The 19,812-nt window shown below is 34.1% G+C and overlaps 1 pseudogene; it reads right to left on the bottom strand.

The window, feature by feature from the left end:
- Positions 1 to 11,965: 11,965 nt before the first annotated feature.
- On the bottom strand, positions 11,966 to 12,505 carry LOC149259113 (pentatricopeptide repeat-containing protein At2g37320 pseudogene; annotated as a pseudogene).
- Positions 12,506 to 19,812: the final 7,307 nt, after the last annotated feature.

Below are 19,812 nucleotides of genomic sequence, written 5' to 3'. Positions count from 1 at the left end.
TGTCTTCACCTTGGTGAGTGTCCTAAATGGGTTGGATTGCATGCATGCGCACAATGACATGCATACTACTGAATCCCTTGCATGCGCTCAATAACATTGCCCACCATGTCTTCTTCGTATCAGCCGCTAGGATGGATCTTTAATTTGTATAGGCGCAGTTTCATCCGTGAATGCACGTTGCCCCCACTACTGTTCCTGATCTTGTTGCAACTCATTCATATGTCTGTGCAGCTTCATGTTATTCCTTGAGTCATTGCTTTAGCACATGCAAATCCTTTTTTGTTCCATCTTCTAACTTCACGCGATCTTCATGTCACGTCGTCACTTCATAGCATGAGTCTACAAAGTTGCTTTCATCATCAATGGACCTACGTGAGCTTGCAACCATGTTCCGCCTCCATGTTGTCACAACCCTCCTCTTGCATTCATTGCATTTGGTATGTTGTCTTCAATTGTTGTTCATGATGTTGCTCGTTGTGATGTTGTTGTTGTCATATCTTGATGTCCTTGTCTATGAATAACTTGATGTCTTCGTGGGTAGGAAATTCCATGAACACTTGATCGACTGCATCCCCAAGTGTGCTTTGAATGGTGTCTTCGTCTCTGTTCTCCTGGAAACCATTGTACCTGTACTGCTGAGAGGAAGATGAACATCTAGGATACTTGGAGACATGGAAATACTCATGGCAAGCAATCTGTCAATTGAAAACCAAAATGAACATGAGAACTAACTTGCAACATACCTAGGAGCATGATCATGAAGGTTGCGCAATTTTAGGTAGGAGGTCAGGAGACCGACTACCAAGACTGCACAAGGCACAGTCTAGGCTATTGGGAGATTGGATGATTTCTGGAACTGTGCAATACATAGTCCAGTCTGGTTGCTGATTGTTGCGATTGTGCAAGGCACAATTCCAACTGGGAAGGACTACTGGCTTAGGGATAAATTTGCATAATTTCTTGGGCCAAGCAGCCACTATCCTCTAGAAATGCAAAAAACAGTCTTGGAGGCCAATGTTGGGTAGGAATGCGCAAATCTAGAGAGGAAGGTGAGCCTTCCTTCCCCATATTACGCAATGCAGCCTTGGTGAAGGCAGAGTTTGGGCCAAGGTTGGCTTGACTCGCCGACGGGCAACTGAAAGCAACTAAGACAGTAAATGAATGGTGACACTAAGTGATAGCAGAAGTGATTGACAGTGCATGCAAAACATGAATGAAATATTCAACAAACAGATCAATATGCATGTGGGTGAGGTAGTTCGCCGGTTGGGTGAACATCCGTGCAAAATAGTTTCATGCATGCGACAACAATGAAATAGTAACAGAAACTGAAATAAAGTTAGGAAAAGCTAGTATATATGTAAACGACAACAAGCATTCAAAGAAATCAAGAAAACAATACTCCCACAAGCGAAAACACAAAAAGCGACAGAAATGCAACACAAGGCATGGGAAGTGGGCTTACCCCAGAACAACTGAGTTGAATGTGCCGACTAATCCTAGATGTGATGTGGGACATCAGAGATGAAAGGTTGATGTGAGGAATGAGATATGTAGCGTCCGTCTAATGAGTTTTTATAACATCGAGGTTGTGACGTGCATGCCACGAATCTAGGGGAAGTGACACTTGGTGGGAGGTTTTGGAATTGCTCCTTGCATGTAACCTCCAACTTCTAAACATAGATCCCTGAAACAAGGGATTCCTTTGCATGCTTCCTTGAGAGAAGCAATGCATGCAAGTTTTTTTTGCTAAGTCCCAGAGGGAACCATCAACTTAGCTACACATGTAAGGGACTACTCGATTGCTGGAGAAAAATGCGCATTTCTGGCTCAGAGCTGGGCTGGCTGCTTAGGAGATTTGTGCAATTTCTAGGAAGAGCAGTTGATTTCCGCCTAGATTTGAGAAAATTATGGGTTGAGCATCCTTGTTGGAGAAATCTGCGCAAATCCTACTGGAAGTGTTGGCAGGCAGGATTGTGCAATGTTGGAGCCCAAAAAGCTTCCAGAGAGTATTGCACAATTTCTGGAGGGAAGGCTAGTTTCCCTCTAGAAATGTGCAATTTTCAAGGGGAATTTGCTCAGCCTGTAGCTGGACCAAGTGTGGGTGAACAATCTGTGAGGGGAATGGATCAAGTTGTGACCAACAGGTTGCCTTTGAGCAAGAAAGACACTGAAGGTTGTGAACTTGACGAAGTAAGTCAAGTAGCTATGAAGGTTGGAAGGGAGGCTCCAAAAAGAGGCTAAGGCAAAATTTTGGAGGGTGGTTGTAACTGCTACAACAAGTACCTAGATCTTCTTCCCATGATATGGAAGATTCATTTAATCAAAATGCATCAAACCAATTTGAGTCTATGGGGGGCTCTACTTCTGAGAGGAGTTAGAGGCTCGCTAGTTTTGCTCGGGAACAAATTTCTAAAATCTACAATGTAGTACATAGGGATGAGGTTGATGATTTTATTGCTGATTTTTATGGAAAATGGAATTTCATTTAACGCTACCCGTTCTCCACATTACAAAGAAATGGTGCAAAAAATCATAGTTGTTGGGCTAGGATATGCACCTCCAAATTACAAAAAAATGAGGACATCATTATTAGATAAGGGGGTGACAAGAATGTAGGGGCTTATGGCCCCCCTTAAACAATATTGGATTATTCAAGATGTTCAATAGTTATGGATGGTTGGACAGACATTCAACAAAGGCCATTGTTGAATATTATGTTACATCTCTAGTTGGGCCCTATTTTTCAAGAGAAGTTAATTATAGTGGGAAACTAAAGGATGCTACCTTCATGTTTGAAGTATTTAAAGAATCAATTGATGAGCTTGGTCCTCCAAATGTAGTACATGTAATCACAAATGTAACACTTGTTTGCAAAGCAGTGGGTTTGATGGTTAAAAGTCGATATAGGCATATATTTTTTACTCCTTGTTGTGTACATGCCTTGAATAATGTTCTCAAAGACATTGGAAAAATATCTTGGATTGAAAAACTAATTTTAGATGCAAGAAATGCACACATGTACATTTTCAACCACCATGCCTCTTTAGCAATCTATAAGATGTACTCAAGGAAGAGGTGTTTGAAACCTGAAGAAACAAGATATGCTACATACTTCATTCATCTTCAACGTATGGTTAAGGTGTATGAATTATTACAAGCCACTATTGTTTCCCAAGAGTGGAATGCATGGTCTTAATCTAAATCAATGTAGGCAAAGAAGATAAGAGATCAGCTTCTCAATGATGATTGGTGGTCTGAATAAAAACATGTTGTTTCTTTCACAGCTCCAATTTTGGAGTTCATTAGGTATGCAGATTCTAATTTCCCCCACCCTTGTAGCAGTTTATGAATGTATTGATAGCATGGTAGGCAAGATAAGGCACATCATTCGAGATAGAAACCCCTCTTTGGAGTTCTTCAATGAAATTCATAAGATAATAGGGAAGAGATGGATCAAATTCAATACCTCTCTTCACATGGTTTCTTATGCCCTTAATTGAAAGTGGTATATGGCGAGACCAAATAGAGTTCTACCCATTGATGATGAAGAAGTGAAACAAGGATTTCTTGATGTTGTTATCCCTTACAATTTCCTAGGCTAAGAAGGAAATCGAAAAAGGTAACCTCGAACCACTTTCAGTTCAGTAGCTAGCCCTACCAAACTAGAGAGGGATCTCTCTAATGATTTTTCTATGAATAACTGAAGAAAAAAATATGTTTTAGGCTAGGTATACAAGTTTTGTTTGAGTATTTGATAATTTAGGGTTTTTAGTTTGTTGGACTAGGGACTAGAGCATGTAATTAGGTCAAGGCCTCAAGTATGTAATGACAAGTATAAAGAGGAGCTAGATATCAATGTGTTATGGTGAACTTAAAGTGTTGTCAATGTAGTATAGGTCTGAGAGTTTAAGAGAAAATAATGAGCATGTAGAAAAATGAATTCATTAGTCTTAGAAGAAAAGAAACATAAGCATGATTTCCACATAAACAAAACTTAAATCTAAGAATTATGTCTATATAACTACAAGGAAAAACATAGGAAGAAGATAAAGCATGAAAAGAGAGATGATTTCATCAATTAGAATCTGATTAGAAAGGAAACTAACACCATAGACTCACTAAACAAGTATTCCTGAAATATAGCTGCAACTGCTCCTGTATTAGCTGTAAGAGAACATAAGGTACCAAGCCTCTCCACAAAAGTCCAACCCTTCTCACTGAATGAGAAAACATACATATAGACTTAAAAACAACCATTTTCCCACCTTCAGGGGTCGAATCCTTAGGTTTTGAAATAGTTAGCAAGAATCTCTCAACAAACCAGAGGATGTAAGAAGGTCAAACACAAACTCTTCTTTTAGAATTCAAATTGAGTTTTGCGACCTTTATGAGGCTTTAATTAAACACTAAAACAACCCATCATGTCTATTAACTCCATAATTAAATCATAAAGTCATTAAAATATCCAAATTACATCATTAAAACAAAATCTAGTGAAATTTGCAGTGAAAAAGTCTGATACCGGAAAAAATGTAGTGCAATTCTTCTATAAGAGTAGCACCGACTTACAGGCAGTTTTTGGAGGACTTCTGGAGGTCAAACTTGAAAAGTACGAAAATAGTCAATTCGTATTTTGTGTCTAGCTTCTAGATAAAATCTAATTTTTATAAATGGAACACGAGAAGGCCTTCAAAAATCCATTCTCTCGAGGTGACTCTATAAGCACAGCGCATGTTCCAAAATGGTGGCAGAATGTGTCTTTTTTCACCCCTTTTCAACCTTTTCTCTTCACCAGTTTGACCTGCTTCCAAAAGTGGATTTCTGAGATCCTTAGGGAAAAATCTATCTAGGCATATATATTTTTCATCATTTGGAGCTCTAAAATGAAATCATAGTGCCATGGCGCCGTGCTTATAGAATTTTTTGTGTTTTTTAAACGGTCAAAATTGACCAAAATTTTCTCCAAATTTCCTCAAAATTGTTGAGTGGGGGTAAAATAGGATATGTTATTCCATGAGTGATGCCTCAACAAGTAAATCAAGCCTATCCTTGTCCTTTTGACCAATTAGGTTTTCCTTGAGTTTGCTCTTCAACTGCTTGATCTTGACTTGAGATACTTTGTTTCTGGTATAGTAGTGCATAGCCATATGCCTCTACAAGTTGTTGTTCTTGTTTGCCTTCTTGAGGAGCTTCTTCAGGTGTCCATTTACCTTATCAAGCCAATAAACCCTATCTTCATTGATGTTTCTCGTGATTAGGTCATCTACCATAATATGCTCTTTTGGTGGAGAAATCTCTCTTTGTAGCTCAAGGGCTCTTTTAGCTGCTCTAGTCCTAGGTCTACCTGATGCAATTTTCTTTCCTTTACCCTTGGACACTTCCATTTCAACCACTTCTTTCCCTTTGTATCCTCTTTCCTTGAAGTTGTTGCTTGTTTGTCTTGAATCATTGGGTTCACCTTTAATTGCATATTCTCTCATTGTAGGCATGATATTACAACATTTGCCTCTATCATTTTTCCTTCCAACTTCTTGATTTCAGCCTCCTTAACCCTGATGATCTAATCTTTAATTCTTCCCTCTTGTTCTTTCTCCATAGATGACACATGTGTATCCGGATGAGAGGACTCTTCACGTTGTGAGGAAACTGTCTCTTTACCTGTTGTAGGCTTGGCCCCTTCAACCATCTATTGAGAAAACACAAGCCTATCACCTCTAGAATAGGTCTAAGACCCTTCTGCCCTGTCTTTCCTCTTAGTTGATCTGCTTGAAGAAGAGATCTCTTGCTGCATGGGTGAGCCTGTAGGTATTGTTTTATCATTAGACCTAGTTGAAGAAGATGGAATAAATGTTGAACTAGAAAAATGGTCCCAAGACATATTTGCTTGTGCTAGTTGATGACAAACAAGCACTTTCACTATGCCATGATGAAAAAAGCTAGATTAGTGATTCTCCCCTTTCTTTTGTACCTTCTCTACCATTTTGATCAAACTTTTGTACAAGTAATAGGACAAGTTGAATTGCAGTTCATCAATGAAATGAATTAGAAGTTTCGTGTGGTACTTATAAATCCATGAAAACCTACCTTCACATGTGAAATACCTCATGATCATTTTCATGAGAGGTGTGTACTTATCCAGCAAATGTCTGAATAGAAAAAATGTAAGTTGGAGCTACCTTGTACTGTGTTTTTAGGTGCATTTTGTAGTTTTAAAGGTCAAGGTCTTCCCTTTTGAACCAGACCTCTCAAGTGTCTAGAATCCCTGTAGTTGCGGAGAGAAGTTGAATTGATATAGTGATTTGGAACCTTGCTATGGTCACTTTGTCCTTTTTGAGCTTAGTGGCAAAAGCACTAGTCAATTGGTCTTGATATTTCAATTCTTCAACCCTCTGACGAAATTTAAGGTAGCCAACGTCTTCAAAAGATTTCATGATAAAGGGAGAAGACAATACCTCATGGGTTAATGTATGTTCATGTATAATGACATGTCTTCCTCTATGCTTCTTCTGCTCTAATTTTTCAGGTTCCATCTTAGCACTTAGCTCTTAGGATAGAAAATTAGGGTTTTGACTATGTGAAAACAGGGGATTTTCAAGACTTGTGAGGGAGTTTGGGGAAAATGAGGGGGATAGGGATGTGAGAAAATTCTGAGAAAATTTGGGGAAGTAGTGGGGGAGTTTAGGAAGCTAGGGAAACTAGAATTACCAAATTTGGGTGAGTGGAAGGCTTCCAAAACAAGAAAACACAATCCTATAGGGAAAAAGAGTGCAGTTTGTCTAGGGTTTGGGTAGAAAGGATGAAATTTGGGAGTGTGTTTTATAGAAGGTGTGTAGGTAAGTGTATTTAAGGTAGATGATGGTGTGGAAGTATATAGGTATGATTTTTAACAACAATTTTGACAAGAGAAAAGTGAAAACCTTTTAAACTGTTTTCAAAACCCTAGGAAGTAGAGATGGGATAAATGAGCATAGGCCATTGGAAATAAAAAGAGTTTGAACCATAGGATATAAACACCAACCTGTTTCAACTGTAGAGGAATGTCACCATGATGGAGAAAGTAGTTGTATAGGGCCCACACTTTTGGAGAAATGATGGAGCTGCAACCTGGTAATGCGTAGCAGAGGCAGGGTCATTTGCGTAGCACAATTTCTAGAAATCAATTTTGGATGCAAGAAACCCTTCTTGGCATGGAACAATCACCTTAATGGAATGATATGGAGTGTTGGATGCAACAATGGGCAAGTGAAGAATGAAAAGAGTGAGTGGTGAGCTTTTATAGATGGAGAAAATCAATTTTCCTTTGTACAATAATAGTGGACCCACCAACAATTTACACTTGGACTTGACACTTTATTTTTTATGATTTTATGATGATATTTCATTTGAGAAAATGAAATAAAAACATAACTTTCAAACCTTAGTTACCAAACTAACTTCCACTATTCCTTCTAACATGAATTTAAATGGTAAAAAGACCAATTTTCCATAATTACACCTAGTGACCTAGTGGTGACCTAATGATGACTTATTAATGACTTATTTGGTGGATTATGAACAAAAATGAGAATGGGACTCTACTGATGATGATATGTCTTGACCAAGATAGTGCCTTTTACCATGAGACTGAAAGGAATAGGGGAGACTGAATTTCATAACCGATGATCAAATTTTTATTGAAAAACTTTTTGAAACTATAAAATTTGACCTGAAACCCTAAAAATAACTAGGTAAGAGCACATTTTATTGTTGGTGACTGACATGATTAACAAGAATTAACATATGCCATATGAAAAATCTATACACTTAATGAAGCTACTGTAATGTGAGAACAATTTATTGATTTTTCTACCTTAAACCCTTCCAAATTCTCTCAAGATGCAAGGGTGGACATCAACATTTATGCACAAAGGAATCCCTTTGGATGGTGGAGAATATATGGGGGGGAAAGCCCAAGATATTTGAAATCTTGCCTCATGCTTGCTATCTCAGGTTTCTAGTTCATCGGAAGCTAAAATGAATTAGTCTACTTATAGTTTCATTCACTATATTAAGAGGAATATGCTTACCTCAAAGAGAGTAGAGAAATTGGTTTATATGCATAGTAGTATTAGAATTTGCTCAAGGAAGCTACCTGAGTATTTAGATGGCCTTGCAACAAGATGGGTTGTTTATGCTGAGGAGGCTTCTCAGATTGATGATGATGAGGATAATCCTTCATCAGATGCGGGTTTAGTTGGCATACCTTTGGGTAGCATTGCAGGTGATCTTGATATTGATGATGGTGATGATGAATTGGAGTGCCTAGCGAGGCTCAAGGTTATATGGATAGTCTTGATGCTGAAGGTTTCACTTTATGATCAACTTCAACTTTAGTCTTTAATGTTATTTTTCGGCCTTTGAGCATTTTTGGACCATGTATTACTTTGCCACTTTGGACATTTGTCTTTTTCTTTACTATTTACTACATTAGGCATGCTAGCAATATGAATATTAATATGATGAGTTCTTTGATTTTCACTATGTTTCTTAAATTCAAAAGCATCTCTTGAATCATTTAAAATTTTAAAATTTTCATTTTTGAATTTGATATTCATATAATGAATTAACATTTTAAATTGATTTTAATATTTGAAATATTTTAATTATTATATAAGTTGTATAATATATATATATATATATATATATATATATATATATATATATATATATATATATATATATATATATATATATATATATATATATATATATAGATATATTACCATTCTCAATTGGCTGTTTCTTTGAAATTTTAAGGAAACCTCACATGTGCCCAAGTTCCCAACATTCCTAAGTTCCAGAAACTCGTGCAACATAGTACTTTTCTATGAACTAATTAATCTTCATACTCTGATCCACTCATCTCCATCAACGTAGCTAAAATCAATTGGCTTCCTCATATGTCAACTCCCGAGACCATTAACCTAGAAAATTTGCCCCTCGTCTAATGCACTTGTATTGTCCATAGAAGACAGTCTTGTACAGAAACATAAATTACCACTATAACTAACAATCTAGCTCACATTAAATAAATAGCATATAACAAGAGAAGATCATGAAACCAAACCCAGATTTATGAGTATGGGAAGAATGGAATTGACAGTTCTCTGAGGGTTCACCCTAGTCATACTAGAAGGATAAGGACATGATAAAGAAATCACAAAATTTTTGGGTGGAGTGAGATCAAAACTCTTGGGACATATCTTAGAATTCCCTTGATAGAAGAGGTGCAAGCATGAAGGTATGTATCCCAGGTAGTTAGGAGGGTTTAATGATAACATCTAGAGTTTTCACCTAGATTCAAGTTTCATTCTTACAGATATGATGCTTTATTGTGAGCCATCTATATACTGGTTATCTTGACTATGTAACTCTTCCTTATTTTTTCCAATAACGAGAAGAGTAATACCCATAATTGTCAAATCAATTGACTCTTCCTACAATTGTCAATGTCAAGTGATACCTACAATTCTTAAATAAATGGTCTCTTCCTACAATTTTCAATGTCAAGTGATACCTACAATTACCAAATAAATTGACTCTTCCTACAATTGTCAATGTCAATCGAGTCTATCCCCATTTTTACATGATGCTCCTGTATGCCATCAGAGATGGAATTTGAAGGGCAAAATGGCCGTCATAGTGCATTTTAACCATATTTAACATTTAAAATTATTTGGTACCTATTTTATTAAACTTGTTTGAAACTCAGGAAAATGTATATTTGGCGTTCCACAATTTTTTGAAAATGTCCTTACGCCTATTTATTTTCACCTTTTTTCCAATTACTAGTACGGGGTGCTCTTCACTTTTTTTTCCACTTACCAGTATAGAGTGCTCCAGGACCAAGGTGGCATTGGTAGTTGGTATTCCACTGGAACTTCAAAGATGGATTTGGCGATTGCAGATGGGCAATGGAAAATGTCCAGTATTCCAATTTTCTGCAATCAATTTTAATCCATCAGTGCTTTCATGGACATGATTCATTCATCTCAGTTTCTAAAAAGTAAAGACTTTAGAATTGTAGTTTATTTCAATGATCATGTCCTTCCCGGAAGCAATGCATTATGTCACCACCCGAATTGTAGTTTATTTCAATGATCATGTCTTTCTTGGCAGCAATGCATTATGTCACCACCCACCTTCTCCAGCTGCTAAGTGTAAGCATTTGTTGACCAGAGTGGATGTTGTATAGGGTGGAACACTATTGAAAATGCTTGATCTTTGCTGGATTTGGGTAGCCTGAACCGACTGTTGTTTTTTCTTTTCTCTTCTGTCCTTATGGATGGTGGTGCTTTTTCTCGCAATTCTCCTGCATGGTCTCTGAATCTTTATCAACAAGGAGTTTTAGGGTCCTCGAGACAACCCACAGTGGACAGTGATTCAACTCCAGTGGTCAGCCTAAAAATTTGTGTCCACACCCCTTCAGAAATCTACAAGTATTCAGCTTAGTCCATAATGGAAAGGGATTCGCCTCCAACTTGATAATATGCATCCACAACACTTCAGACATCTACAAGTACTTGGGTCAAATACAACTTACCACTCAGAGCATCCAGGTTAGCTTTCCCTTTTAACCATGAACTCATTAATAAATTTGCTGGCCATCGAAAGTTTCCCGTTGCAGTCTTAGAACTGACAATGTTTATAATGCTATAAGACCAAACGACTTGTTCTTATCTGATGACAACCTGCTCAAGTTGGCCTAAGTCAAATGGTTCTTTCTAATACATATCAAAAGCAAACTTACACCACTGATATTTTGGAACATTTTATGGTTATAAAATCAGAAGACGCTTGGAACAGTTGGTTGTCTAGTTGGGAGTCCTAAGAGTCTAGTTTAGGTTCTTTTGTTTAATTATGGCATACTTGATTCAAACAAATTTAGTGCATTGCATCCTAATTATAATGATCCCTTTCTAGCGACCTGAAACAAGACTCTGAGAACATATATAAAAGCTCGTCAAATAAATTTTCAATACGGTGAATGATCATGAATAATTTGGCAACTAGGGAACTAGGTAATGTTTCCAATAATAGGAACTAGTCTCCAATAAGGGTATGAAGCACACTAAAATGCTATTTTCTTAAAACTCCATAGTCTCCAGTAAGGGTATGAATCATGCTAAAATGTTATTTTCTAAAAACCTTAAGGTCTAGCCTAGAATCCATTGTTTGTTTTGTGTTATAATCACCAATAGTCTCTGCAAGAACACAATTCATCTTTAAAATGATGAAAGAAATTGGAATCTCTTACAATGACTTCTTGCTTAACAAATTTTGAAATGAACTTGGTGGCATTATGGAAATCTCTGCACACACGAAGGTTCTTCACAATTTCAATTGGAATTTTAGGTGACAGTCTCATAAGCCCAAAAGAAATAGCCAACCTCTCACTGTGGTGGAAGACAGAGTCTTCTTTCTACTCGTTCTCAACATCATGCAACACATATCTTGTGTTAGGAACATAAATTGCTTCCTTTATTAATTGAGTTAATCTACCCAAATCTGCATCGATCTCCTCTATTTCTGGCTATGATTTTTCTCCCACTAAAAATAAATGTATTTTATTCTTGATTTTTATCCAGCTACATCCCAGATCCTTTTTCACCCATACATCCCTCATCAATTTCCTAACTTTTGTCACCTCATCCCATCTATCTGCACTGGCATACATATTTGAGAACAACACATAGGTTGCAACATCATGTGGTTCAAATTTAAGGACATGTTTGGCGGCGTGTATTCCTAACACTATATTCTCATGGTTTCTGCAAGCACTAAGCAAGGTTCTCCAGACCATCAGACTAGGTTCAAAGGGAATTTCATTGGTGAAGTTCTCTACTTCCTCCAAGTGTCTTGCACGACCAATAACATCAACCATGTAGGCATAGTGCTCCATTGTTGGCATGATTCCATAAAATCAAATCATGGAATCATAAAATTTATAGCTTTCATCCAATAGGCTGACATGGCTGCAAGCATAAAGAAAACTCACAAACGTAATATGATTTGGCTTCATACCTACCCTTTGCATTTGTTCGAAGAGCTCGATGGCATCCTTACCAAGCCCATCTTGAGCATACCCTGCAATCATCGAGTTCCATGTGACCACATTCTTGTTGGGCATGTGGTCAAACAATTTGAGTGCATCCTTTATACTTCCACATTTTGCATACATATCAACTAGGGAAGTTGCCACAAAGACATCTGAATCAAACATTAATTTTATGATTTGGGTATGAATTTGCTTGCCATCTTCTAAAGCTGTCAAGTAGGCACATGCGCATAAAGCACTAGCAAAGGTGGACTCATCTGGTTTTCCACCTGCTAGTTGAATTTGGGAATATAGTTTAAGCCACTCATCACCATGCCCATTTTGGGCATATCCTGTGATCATAGTTGTCCAAGAGATCTCATTTTGTTGTGGCATCTCATCAAACACTTTATGCACCTCTTCCATTTTTTTTAATGGGGAGTGTATGTATTTTTAGTGTGATGCAATAGTGTTTTTTCTTTAAATTTATTATTAATTTTATCATATTTTGTATTTTTTTCAATGTTAAAAGGAATTGGGCATTGATTTAGGTATATATTTGGGCTATTATTTAACATGATTTTTTGGTTTATTTTGGAGTGTATGTATTTTTAGTGTGATGTAATAGTTAGATTTTTTCTTTTCATTTTTTAAGTTTATTATTAATATCATAAAAATGTTGTTATTATATTTTGTAATTTATTTTTAATGTTAAAGGAATTAGCATAGCTATGTACTTCTATGACATGAGATTACCTTTAAATATTAGGATGAACTCAAGCTTATCATTGCATAAATCTTAGATAAACTCACCACTAAGCACTAAGCACAAGCTTGGTAACTGAATGGGCCATTCCCGAATCCCAACTATGCTCATGTGTTATATAAAGAATAAAAGAGAAATTTTTATCACTTAGTACCTTGTTAGTTTAGTAGCAATGGAGCTTAAGAGATATTTACAACAACCATAAATTTCAAATTGAGAAAAGAAAATAACTCTCTCTTTGAGAAGATGAAAAAAGACAAGTTGAAATTCCACATGCATTTTTGAAATGGGGCTAGTTCTTTAGGTGACAAGTTGCATTTTTGAAATGGGGCTAGTTCTTTAGGTGACAAGTTCTAGGAGGTATAGTTTGATCTCAGACAAGCTCCAGACAATACAACCTTTCAATAGAAAAAGAAAAAGGAAAGTAGACAGATCAAAAGAATATTCAAGTTCATGAGGAGGGTTTACTCTTGGCCCACGATCCAGTGGGACACGACCTGAAAGTCCAGCCTCTGGGGGAAGTTTAGTTGCTTGTTATTTAGAAGAGAAAGCAGGTTTTTCAAAACTATGTTCCAAGTGAACTTGGTGGTTTGGCTGAAACTGTTAGTCCCTCAATCTTGACCTTTGGGAGCGATCAGTCTCCCTATCTAGCACTCTAAGGCCATTACCTAAGCTAATACCCAAGTGAAAGTGAGCTTTAAGTTTATTTTTCTCTTGACTATAAATAGCCCTAATTGATTTAGGAATTCGAAATTGCTGAGGAAGCAAGGTCAGGAAACGATTAAAGAGTAAAAATGCATTTATACCGTGAAACTAATAGAAATCCTTGACTTCTTGATCCCATCCGACTTCTTGATTTTATATAGGTGAGGGGAACTTTCTGTTATTCAGTCGATATAAAAGAGATGGTTCTCAAATCTGATTCCATTTATAAGACCAGCTGTAGTTCAACTCTTCTAGTTCTAATAGGTTGAATTATTAGTGCAACTTTGAGATGATAGTGAAACTTCTTCTTTACTGAATGAACATATAGTTTAAGAATGAGACCGTGAGAAACAAAGGATTCATCTTAAAGCAATGGGAATGATTGAATGGGATTATTTATGATACTAGTGTTAGTGACACATGTCTCCCGTCCGGCTTCTCTGATGAACCATAATCCAATAAAGTCATCCGGGACAAGATGAAAAAAGACAAGTTGAAATTCCGCATGCATTTTTAGCTTTTATGGTACTTAGAGTCGGGGCTTTAATTGAGAATGAGTGTAGGAATCATTACATATAATATTAATAATATCAACTACCTAATAAACCTAATATATGCTTAGAGTAGTTAACCTATGCTCAGAATAGTTGACAAGTAGTAATGAGAAGTCTTAAGTGATTTTTTAGTTGACAAGGAGTAATGAGAAGTCTTAAGTGATTTTTTGGATTGAAAAATGTACTCTTTAATTTATGATGATTTAATGTATACATTTAGTTTATTTTAAAAAGTTAGTTAATAGAGTGAGAGACCTAATTAATGGTATATATATGAAATAATAATATAATATATTAAATTTAAATTTGTATATTTTATTTGTTTTATATTTTGGTTTTTTTAGATTTTTTTATTATTGAAATTTAATAATATAATGATTTTTAGAATAAGTATAAGAATCATTACATATAAGATTAATAATATCAATTATTTAATAAACGTACCCTATACTCATAATAGTTAACCAGTAGTAATGAGAAGTCTTAAAGTGATTTTTGGATGGAAAAATGCACTATTTAATTTATGTCTATTTAATGTATAAATTTAGTTTATTTTAAAAAGTTAATTAGTGGAGTGAGGGATATAATTAATGACATAGATATGAAATATTAATATAATATATTAAATTTAAATTTGAGTATTTTCAATGTTTTATATTGTATTTTTGTTTGTTTGTTTTTCATTGAAATTTAATAATATAATAATTTTAAAGTAAGATTTTAAATTTTTTATTATTAAAATTATAATTTTTAATATAAAATGAATTTAAGTTTTTGAATTTTTTTTGGAATATTAGAATTTTATAAATTTATTGATTATTTTTGTAATTGTAGTAATTTTTAATTATATTTTGGAAAAAAATAATTAGAAAATATACCCAGAAAAATGTCATAAGTTATAACATTTGGATTATGTTTATTAATTCTAATATGTTATAACATATTTAAATTTATTTTTTGAATTATTATTATAATTTTACAATGTTGTATTCTTGTCCTCGGTGAAAAACAATGTGGTTCATCAATCCTAAATAATTATAATGATGTCACATAGATAAAAAGAAGATTGGTCAATTCAATTACACACTCAAGAAAGATGAATGAACTCCATGTTTTATATCTTTACCTAGCCATTTTATTTTATTTTATTTTATACATTATGTATTGTAATTATCTAGCCATATATGTTATTCAACTTTAGGGTTTGTAACCTCAAAATAATATTTTTAGAGTTCAATGAAAGGTTAAATTAGTTTTTTATTTATGGAGAGCTATGATTTATTTCTTAAATATAAACTGAATTTTTCCTTTTTCTTCATAATTATTTTCTATTTATAGATAATATCTTTTAAGCTACATTTGTTAATTTTTTGTTGTAAGTTTTATAAATTATTAATCTATTGTAATTGTTTTGCATGTAGGTAAATTATTTCAATAGAAATGCCTCCAAAGAGGAAGGGTCAATCAACTATAGACAAATTTCTTGGATATTCTAAAACATCAAAAAATTCTAATGTTAAAGATATTCCATATATACCTGATTTGAATGAGGACGCTAATGAAGATATGGATGAAGAGTTTGTTGTTGATTTAGAAATTCTTAGCCATGAAAAGGAAGGAAAAGATGATGGATCTAGTAGTTCGAGGAGGAAGATCTTCTCAAAATGAGAATTTCGAGAAGAGTGGACTATAAACATCCTTGGGTGTATAGTATCAATGTTGAAAATGACAAGACTCGTATGAAGTGCGAAATTTGTGAGAAATACAATGCTCAAGGTCCATGGGGTATTGGAAATGGATGTAATACCATTCAATATGATGTTGTGACAACTCATGCAAAATTTGTTATTCATCAAACATCAACTCAAAAAAATTTGTATGAAATTGAAAGGTTGGCAAAACCCATTACAGAACACATCGTGGCTATAAGTGAAGCTAATAAGGAAAGGGTCATAACCACCATGAAGTTAGCATATTTTATTGCACATAAAGATATTTCAATTGCTACTTATGAAGATATTTGTCATCTTCAAATGCATCTACAAACACCTAATATGCCTTCTCGAGTGGAGTATTCTTCCTACATAAATATAAAAGCAACCACTGAATTCATTCACTCTATATCAGATTACCTTGAAGAGGTGCAAGTTAGAAAAATGTTAGACAATCCATTTTTCTCTATAATGTTAGATGAAAGTATAGGCAGTGGTTTGGAACAACACCTTGTTGTGTATTCCACATATCTAGACTTAAAATGTTTGGGCCCTCCAGTGTCACAATTTATGAAAATGATTATTATTCCTGATGGAAAATGAAAGACTATATATGACAATGTCATTAATTTAAAGGAATCAAGGTAGTTGAAAAATGAGAAACTAATAGTAGTTGCGACTGATGGTGCATCATCTATGGTTGGATGTAAAAATGGATTTGTCACATTGCTAAAGAATGATCTACCAAATCTGATTGGTACTCATTGCATTGCACATCGTGAAGCACTTGCAACATCAGATGCTTCAAAGAAGATACCAGAGTTTTTGTATGTTGAGAAAATCACAAACAAGGTATACTCATGGGTTGGAAATTTTGCAAAGAGAAATAATGAACTCATTTCTTTATTAGAGGTAATGGAATTAGAATCCTTGCAGGTTCTTCAAATCCATGGGATTAGATGGATCTCTAGTGGTCAAGTGGTTGAAAGACTAGTTACATTGATGCCTACTATTTCGAGTTTATGGAAGGAAGAAAGAAAGAATTCATGGTATCATAAGGCAAGGATTTTTTCAGTTCAGTTTTCTTTGAATAATCTAAACAAAAAATTTCAAGAAGATAATCAGGATGTCACATCACTTAGAATAACTATTGACCATGCATTAAATACTCTTAAAAGATGTTTTTGCAGACCAGATTCTTTTGCAGAAGGTGTTGCACATCTAACTAAATTTTTGAAAGAATCTAAAGATGGTTTCTTTAAAAATGTTGACAAAGAGGGGACTACCATGATGAACAATTGTCACAACTAATGGAAGCTTGCATTGATGGCTCCCTCGAGAGTTGCATACAACTTACAAGAAATTATGTCCAAACATTGATTGAGAGTTTCAATTCAAGATTTCCAGATCTTCATCTTTTTAACACAACAAGGTTGTTTAGTCCTTTTCATTATTCGTCAGATCTTTATGTGAGAGAAAATAATGCAAAGCATTGGCTTGAAACACGTTTTTCACATTTACAACATAAATCATGTAATGAAGGTGAAAATATAGCAATGTTTGATATTGCAGCTTGTAAAAGAGAATTATATCAATTTATTGATGTGGTTTATTTGAATGGAGAAAGATTCTGAATGAAATATGCATGGAAAGTATTTTCTCAAACATAAGATTGACACTCTAGGTATCTGAATATGCTAAAATTATGGAAAGCAATGCTTGTGATACCAATGAGCACTATTGCATGTGAACAAGGGTTCTCTAAGAAAAATATGATCAAAGATATAAGGAGAACAAGACTATCAATTAACACACTTGATGCATTGATGTGCATATCATTAATAGGTCCTAACACAACAGAGGTGGAATGGGAATGAGTTTATGAGATTTGGCAAGGTGCAAAGGAAAGAAGACTTTTTGACATGTGAGAATTATTAAGCTACATGTTTTTTTACTTTGCACAAAGTTTATTTACACATACGTTTTTTTTTACTTTTGTTGTCCTCTACTATATTTATATTTATGATATGAAATTTTAATGTTCTTTTTGTATTGATGGAATGTGGAATACAGGCATTAATAGTTACATGGACGATGACTTCCATAAGAAGAAATTGAAGATATCATTTGAAATATTCTTCATGTGTTGTTGTTATAGGTTGATGGCACATGAAACATGCCATCAAGGTTGAAAATGGTCACACCTTACAATCTTTTGAAAAATGTAGTAAAAGATGTAATGTGTTTAGATTGGATCATTTTGCTACTATGACATAGCTTCTCTCCCTTTATGCTTCTCAAGATGCATTTAAATACGAGATTCTTTTGCACATATATCCAATCCCCCTCTTTGTTTGGCTTTAATGCATAACTTCCATGCAACTTGAGGCATTTCGTTGCTTTCATTATCATTGGAGCAATGGAATTTAGAAACTTGTAAGTTGTGACATTAGTTTGGTGTAGCTGGATTTTGGAGTAAACCATCATTTTGAATACTATGTATATGTACCAATTAATAGTTTGTTGTCAAATGCATTCCTCTTTTTGGATCGACCTGAAAAGTAGACATTGGTGGTATGTTCTTGAGCCTTTTTAGGGTGCCATATATTTATATTTTGTATCAAACCTTATATTAGATAATGTTCAAAATTATCTCTGAATTTGCATGGAACTTAGTCTTATTGGGCATCTAAATATTTAGGTGGCATAATATAGATTGTTGTTTTTAAACAATACTTTAAGGATATGCAATGGATAATCATCCAATACTTTACCTAGGACTGATTATATAATTTCTATAAACAAAATAAACATGTTTCAAATGTTCAACACCTTTAATTGAAACCTCCACAATTATAGTTGTCAAAGTATTATATTTAAATATATTTAGCTTTTCATCGATATGTTTACAAGTTAGATTAAAGGGTATAGTCTCTAGATAATACACCAAGGTGCAAATTAATTTTCAATTTTCAATGAAATTTTTTGCCTAAAAAATAAACTAGTTAGATACTATATGGAGCCATTTTAGAATGAGTTTGTTATGGTTTTATTTAATGTTATTTTCATATACATTGGCTTTATATATATATATATATCTATATATCTATATATATATATATATATATATATATATATATATATATATATATATTTGTTTATGTATTATATCAATTTTACTAAATTTTGGTGATAAATAAAGGAAACGATTTGATGAGAGCATGCTTTTATCACATTTAATACTTATAAGTGTTTGCTCTCTCAGAAAGTACTAATGGAGGAAATCATAACATAATATATAACATGATGTTAAAAGATCCGCAATAACCATTTGCTATAAAAATAGTCTTTTAATTTTTAAAAGGCTCAAATACTATGCATTCAGTCTTGTTAATATTAAAGTATATCACAAAACACACTATAATAAATATGGTAAAATGTATATTTTATCTTTAGATATAATAATATATATTAGATTAGGTAAATCATAACATAAACCATATTAATTAATTTACTTTTGAGTTTTTATTGATAACATTCAATAGTTTTACTATGTTGGTCATCTTATATGCCCCATAAATCTACTTACTCATATCTCCTATATACAAATGTTATGGCATGTCCTGTCAATCACATTTGATTTCAGGTTCCAAAGATTTTAATCTGTTCGATGCAATTTCAAATCAAAATACAAGATTTAACAAGTCATTTGTGTGTTATGGTCATTTTGTTTTGTTCCTTATGATAAATATGTGACATTTTTTAGCATAATTATGTTATCGAAAGGTAATTTTTTAATCAGGCCTTTATTGGTGAAGGGCTAATTTATTACGAGAACGTCAACAAAATTTTAAACGGCAAAATTTTAAACAAAATGTTTCTTCACGGGAAGCATAAGGACCCAAAACATCAATTTTTTTAAACAAAACTAGACAGGAAACATAAAGACCCAAAATGTCAATTTTTTTATATAACAAGTAAAGAGAAATCCAAATT

This window comes from Pinus tabuliformis, chromosome 6 (assembly GCF_031772625.1).
Source record: "Pinus tabuliformis cultivar Carrire ecotype Pingquan chromosome 6, CPIR1, whole genome shotgun sequence".
NCBI lineage: Eukaryota > Viridiplantae > Streptophyta > Pinopsida > Pinales > Pinaceae > Pinus > Pinus tabuliformis.
Note: the sequence above shows the minus strand (reverse complement) of the source record. Positions and strands in the feature narration are given on the sequence as shown.